Source organism: Heloderma suspectum, chromosome 5 (assembly GCF_057233095.1).
Source record: "Heloderma suspectum isolate Gila_16-S chromosome 5, 16-S_ref, whole genome shotgun sequence".
NCBI classification, from domain to species: domain Eukaryota; kingdom Metazoa; phylum Chordata; class Lepidosauria; order Squamata; family Helodermatidae; genus Heloderma; species Heloderma suspectum.
In genome coordinates, this window is record NC_139462.1 from 158294221 (window position 1) to 158300734 (window position 6514).

At 42.3% G+C, this 6514-nt stretch overlaps 1 long non-coding RNA gene across 1 annotated transcript; it reads left to right on the forward strand.

Moving 5' to 3' along the window:
• The first annotated feature begins 221 nt into the window (after positions 1–221).
• LOC146344703 (uncharacterized) lies at positions 222–6210 on the forward strand. Its single transcript, XR_014792615.1, has 3 exons — positions 222–368; positions 3596–3681; positions 5252–6210. It is a non-coding gene; the product is annotated as an uncharacterized LOC146344703 (long non-coding RNA).
• Positions 6211–6514: the final 304 nt, after the last annotated feature.

A 6514-nucleotide genomic window follows, 5' to 3' on the forward strand; every position in this document is an offset into this window, starting at 1 on the left:
GCCCTGGCCTGTTTGGTGAGAAGGCAGAGAATGTTAGTGGAGTTAGAAGTGGGAGCTGACAGGATTAGTTCATTAGAAGTGTTGGGAATTGCAACCTTGTCTGAAAGTTACAGGAAGGGGGCAGTGTTGCAATTAGTTAGTTAATGCATGGGCCTAGCTAGCCTCAGGAACTCTATAACCTACAGTGTGGTTCCTCCTTCCTGCTCCCCCCCTTCCTCCTTTCCCCACCTCTCTCTTCACCTTCCTCCATTGCTGGGAGCACATAGCTTGCTCTCTTGCTCCTGCATGTGCAAAGGAACACAAAATAGACTGAACAGACTCTCTTGAAACCCTACGCAGTGCCTGCATTTGTATGTGCAAGAATACTTGTGAGTGAGGCTGTTTTCTTCCCTTCACTAAAGAAAGAGTGTGGTCTCTCATTTAGCCCTTTTGTGCATGTGGGACTGTGTTAAATACTCACTTTCTGTTCTGCCTTTTGTTTTCTCTCTGCTAATCGCCTTTCTAGCAAGAGGCAGCAATACCAAATAATCGCATCAAGAAGATGGGGCTGGACCAAGATTTAGGTGCATGCATCTCAGTTGGCGGAACTGGACTTCCCCATTGCTCTTCCCCATGGCAGCCCATCCAGCCCCACTGTATATCCTATCAGAGGGCTCAGGGGACAGAGGGTCAGGGGACCCTGCTGAATGAGTGAGCTGTAGTGTAGCAGAGAGGAGGACCCCCCCCGCAAATCACCTTCCATGAGTGGAGCCTTCTGTCAACAGAAGGCAGATCCTGGATCCAACCCAATGAGATGAGTGAATGGGATTAGAGATGTTAGCCTAGGTCATTAGAACAATGATTCAGATGATTACTTGTTTGGGATGTTTTTATGTTTCACAAATAGTGATATATTACATCTTTTAACCACCTGTGTCCTGGTCTGAGTGGACTGTAAGGTTAGTGTATGTCACCCATTGTGCTGATTTTGATAGAAGCCACATTCAGGCGCTCGTAATTTGTAAGACTGGGAGGCACACACTCTGCCTTGCCTCCTCCACTTCCAGCTTTTTTTCTAGTGTGGCTACATTGACAAAAGATCCCTTTCAATGGTAGAAGGGTTGAAACGCGGACCTTCTGAACACAAAGCATGTACTCTACCACTGTGCTCTGGTAAAGCAGTGACATTTCTTTTTGACCTAAATGTAACAGAGTACAAAACAAATGATTCCATCAATTCAAATTTAGAGAGGCAGGGAGGTTGATTGTCACCAGATGAAGTCATCTCAACCACAGATTTTGTTCTTGACAATAACATTTCCTGTGAAATGAGTGGAAAATGTCACCGATTAAGCTTATTTTTCTTTTTCCTTTTTATCACGTATAAAGACTCAGATTTTGAAGGTCTCTTCCAAATATGTTGAGCTATCTGTTTCTTGACATGAGACCCAGAGAGAGAGAAAGAGAGAGAGAGAGAGAGAGAACCAGCTGATAAATACTTAACATCTTGATCTGCCTCAGCAAATCAGCTAAAAAAGTGAACAAGGGGTGGGGTGTGGGGAGGATGAGAATGTTCAACTAGGGAAGTTTGAAAGCTACATTTGATTTTTTTCAGGTTATACTAGGACATAAAAGAAGATTCCTTGCTGTCTGTCTGTCTTTTTCTCAAGCTTTCGCAGCCTTCCTGGGTTTCTTCTTTAGACAAGTTTTTTTTTTTTTGGTTTCAGTCCAACATGGACTGCAAAAAGCTGACATCATGAAAAGTCACTTTTTACAGGGCACAGAGAGAGGTCTTTCTTGCCACCTAGAATTTCAGCATCAGTATCTAAGGAAGCCGGTTGGCTGCCTCCGAACAGAATGTGGTGCAGATAAAAATACTGTATGTGAAGCAGCAGATGCTGGGTATAAATCATTCAGGTTTTTGTTCTTAGCTTTTGAACAGGTATTGTCAGGATCTTGCACCTGAGATTCATAAAAAAGAACCACAGAATCCTAGAATTCATTGGTGAAGACAGAATTGTTCTTAGCTTCAAATATTAGGAAGAGAAAGTAATCTCTGGGCTGGTTTCATACCTGCATGTTCATCACTTGATCCTTGCAGCATCTGGTGGTGACTTGCATGACTGAATGAGCCATTATGGGTCAAAGAACACAGATGGAACTTATTATATATCTCATCTGACCCAAAACAATGGGCTGGATCCAGATGTAGTCCTGGATGATGCGGTGGCCTGGTATTTTGTTTTTGTTTTTCATTCTTAAACCTTTCCCTATCATATGAGAACGTGTGTGGTTTCTGTTGTTTTTGGGATTGGCATCCATTTTTGAACATGAAAATTTGTGCTGAGGAAAACAGAAGGCACAGTTTACTTCAACTTACTGCAATAGTGGGAGACACCCCTCCTCACAAATTACACAGCGTCAGCTTCAGCATCATCATTTACATTCTATACTTCCCAGTAGCCAAATCTCCCTGGGCAGTTTACAAAGATGATAGAAGAACCCTTCATAAGTATTGACATTAAAAGCACAAATGCAACCCCCTACATAAGGATATAATGTTCAGTACTATAGCAGATTTTATATATGTGTACATTGAATATTTCAAGTCAATAGAATTCTGTTTTCTGAAAATCCTATGATGAATATAGATTTGTGTTTTACTGCCCCCCCCTGCGAAAAGAATATCAATGGAAATCAATGGAAGAATTACCTTTGCAGTGTACATGTATCACAGTACAAGTTATTCTTGAACAATTTCAGCCACAGATTTTTGTTAACAATAATTAGCAAGCATATTTCAACATCTCACAGGATTCACCCCATATTTCTGGTAGTTAAGGTCACCTTCATTACCATGACTGACCACCTATCATGGACCAGCCATGCCCTATATTTCAAGTGGAAGGGAAGATGGGAAAAATAGTGTGCCCCCCCACTCCTTTTTGCCCTTTCCTTCCTGTGGCCTTTTGTGCCGCCACCAGATGGAAATCTTTTTTTCTCTGGCTGCCTCCACCAAACCAGTCTTAAAACTCTCTCTGGCTCTCAGGTATCTACTTAAGGTGGTGTGGGGTTGGCTGTTAGATGTGTGTGTGTGTGGGGGGGGTGACTCCAAAAGAAAAGAGACCACGAAATGTTCAAGTAACACAGTTTAGATTTTACTGAAGAAAAACTTTAATAGGAAAATGTTTTAAAATCTGAACAGATAGCCACACATACACAACACACACAAACATATGAGCACTAAGGTAATAAAACAAACAGGGATAAATGCATCCAGCTAACTTCAGTAGTCTGTGTCCCTGTTTTATCTGGATCCCTTATGCAAGCAACAATACCTGAATGTTTTTGGCCCAGCTCTCTCAACCAGTTCCGAAGTTCCAGAAGCTCCGACTCTTTCCTCTAGGAGCTTTTCTACATGAGGCTGTTAATCTGCTGTATCTACTTTCGGTTTCATTGAAGAATTGATATAGGAGCTCTACACAAAGAGCTTTTCCTTTCCTGCTTTTCCACTACATAACCTCTAGGTTGCACTGTGCTATAGTGGAATAACACAATTACCAAAGTAGGAAAATACATTTTCTTTCAGTTTCAGAAATAATACTTCATTTTCCAGATTCTAAAATAAACTGGATACATGGTCTTAAAAAACAGAAGTGAAACTGGAGATCAGGATCTTGTTTACAGAACCCATAAACAACTGTGAGTAATGACGACGACACAATAAATGTCTCATGTAAAAAATGTTCTAGGTCTTTGGGATTCCTGCCTTCTTTCTTTCTCTTCACCTTTTTCTCTTTACTTTTCTGCCACCTATCTCTGTCCTTTTACTACATTTCTGTACTGCCTATCAGCTGAAGCTCTCTGGACAGTTCACAAAACAAACCTTAAAAACATGAAATACAAGAACATAGTAAAACCTAATATGAAAACCATGTCCAATATCCAATAGGGCCTTTACACCCCCACTGTTTTCTGTGCCCCACCAGTTCTGTTGTGCAAGCAGGACCCAGTGCTTGTGTTTCCGGGGCAACCCAAAATTAGCAGAAATGCTTATTTCTGGAAGGAGGCAGGTCAGTGGAGCTTGCATAAGGGAGCTCTGCCAACCTTCCAGAAATTAGTGCTTCCATTCCTTTCGGGGCTTCCTCTAGGAAGCACTAAATCTCTGCTTGCAGAAGGGAGTGCCCCATTAGATACTGTCCCATAAGTTTCAAACAGAATAAAACCCAAGTAGGAACCAAGATAAAAACCATCAGCAGTGCAAAATTCTAAAAATGGACTAACACAATATTAATATTAAAAACAAAATGGACTAACACCAATCACCAGCCCAGTTCTTGGGTCCACTACCCTCATCCTAGAAAGAGGCAGGATCTTCCCACCAAACCCAGCTGTCATCTCTTTCCCAATTAATGAGGACTGAGCCCGGCCTTGAGTGACAGGGCTGAGGACCTTCCCAGATAACACACTCACAGGTGGTTGCATCTGACGTGAGAACAAGGCCTGGCTTTATGGTGGAAAAGCAGTCCTCCGGCGTTCTTGACAGAGAGATTAAGATTTAACCCCATGGAATCCTAAAACCAAACTAAATACAAAAATGGAGGACAGTTCTGTTCTTTCACACCACCGTAATATCCTCATTCATTGGGAGAGCCGAACTGCATTTATTTGCAATAGGAAAATGCAAGATTTTGACAGAAACTGTAATTTAATTTTATCCAAGAGCAATATATTCAAATGGCTGTTGGGCAGTTACCTTTTTAATCTCTGAGATGAACTTTAGCTGCCTTGGGGGTCCCCGTGGATGAAAACAGATGGCTAAAAATACTGAAGAAGACAGAATAATTTTTCTTCTCTACTTTCCACTCCATTTGCCTTATCCTGTTTGGTTCTAGCTGTCTTGACATGTATTTGTTAAAGAGAGTTAAGTGACACATGACATCTACATGAAAATCTGGTCTGGTTCCACACTACTGGCACACTTGACATTCCTATTGTGGGTGGGTCATTTGTAGGCATTCTAGGACATGCTAATCCATTGGCATTTACAGGCTGCAACTGTATTAGGCCCGAGAAAGCAATACTATAGAAGAGAAGCTGTGCCACATATTTATGTAGGAAGATCTTATCACCTCAAAGACATGTGCACATTATGTGTATTCCTGATCCTTGAAGATTTATTAGCCCTGGAAGATGGCCAAAGAAGTCTCACAATTGAGGAATGGTTGTCCAATGCTGTCTCATCAAATATGTATCTCTACATTCCCTACAGGAGGAAGACAAGTGTCTGACATGTGTGTGACCTGGGAACAAATGTTGGATCAAGTATCGCCAGCCTGGCAAGTAACAGACCTGCAGACCTATTTTATCCTGGCTGGATATGTGACAGATACTTGTGTGTGTAAGCCATATCTGAATGGTCACAAGGTCACATACTTGCCTACCTAAGACTGTCAGCACAGATCACCAGTTGCAAACCAAGTGTGCATGTAAACAAAAATTGACTGACAGGAATGTACATCTGTTAAGTCAGTCATTGCCGGGAAATGACATTTCTTGGGCCTGGATACCAGGCAGCCTTGTGGTTCAGGTATCAAGAACTCACATTCTTGTCCATTCTTGTATCTACAAAGGACATATCTCTAAGGACCATGAGGCTGGTGGCATCCTCAGGCAACAAGCATCATGGGCTTTCCCCAATATGAGTCACACGTGCATGTATATCACTTGAATACATACACCCTACATCTTGTTATCAAAGGTGGTTTTACTGCCTACTTTGACAGCGTTTATTATATTTTTACTCCTATTGGATTCTTGTAGGAAAAAATTCTTGTAGAAAAAGCATGGGTGTTTTCTTTGTGCTGGTGTTGTATTTTATTATATGTTATTGTATTTCTTTTAATGTGATCCTGCTGTTTGGGATGGGGGCTGAGTCTCCCCTCCCTACCCACTGGCCTGCTCCCAACACACCCGTTTCCTCCTTTCCTGAGGTCAGAGTCCCAACTGCAGAGCTTTCTGCAGTGGCTGGGTGGAGCTGGGGTAGGTGGAAGAGAATACCTACAGTTGGATCTCCTCCTCCTCAGAGGTCGTAGCTCTGCCTATGGCCTTGGAGGAGGAGATTTGCTGCATCCCATGGCCCCTCAGACACTGTCCGTACCCACTATCTAAGGTCCATGGGATTCCTCTCTAACAGATGTAAATAAATATGTAGAGATGCTGGAGAAATCCACTGTGGACCCGAATGTGCAATTTATATGAGCAATTTACATATAACTAAGCACTTTACAGCCACACATGGCATAAAATACTCTAATTACAGCCGTAATTTGCCAAGATACACCAATTGCATCTGCAATTGGAGTAGCTTGTCCTGTTTAAAGGGGAAAAAAAGCACTGAAAAAGCTGGAGGACATGCAGGGGCTCCAGGGAAATCCACTGAGCCCTAAGAGGGCTGGATTTCCCCATGACAGACTCCCCGCCCCCCAAAACTGGATTTTTATATCCTTATTCGAGCATGAATGGAATCCGCTGG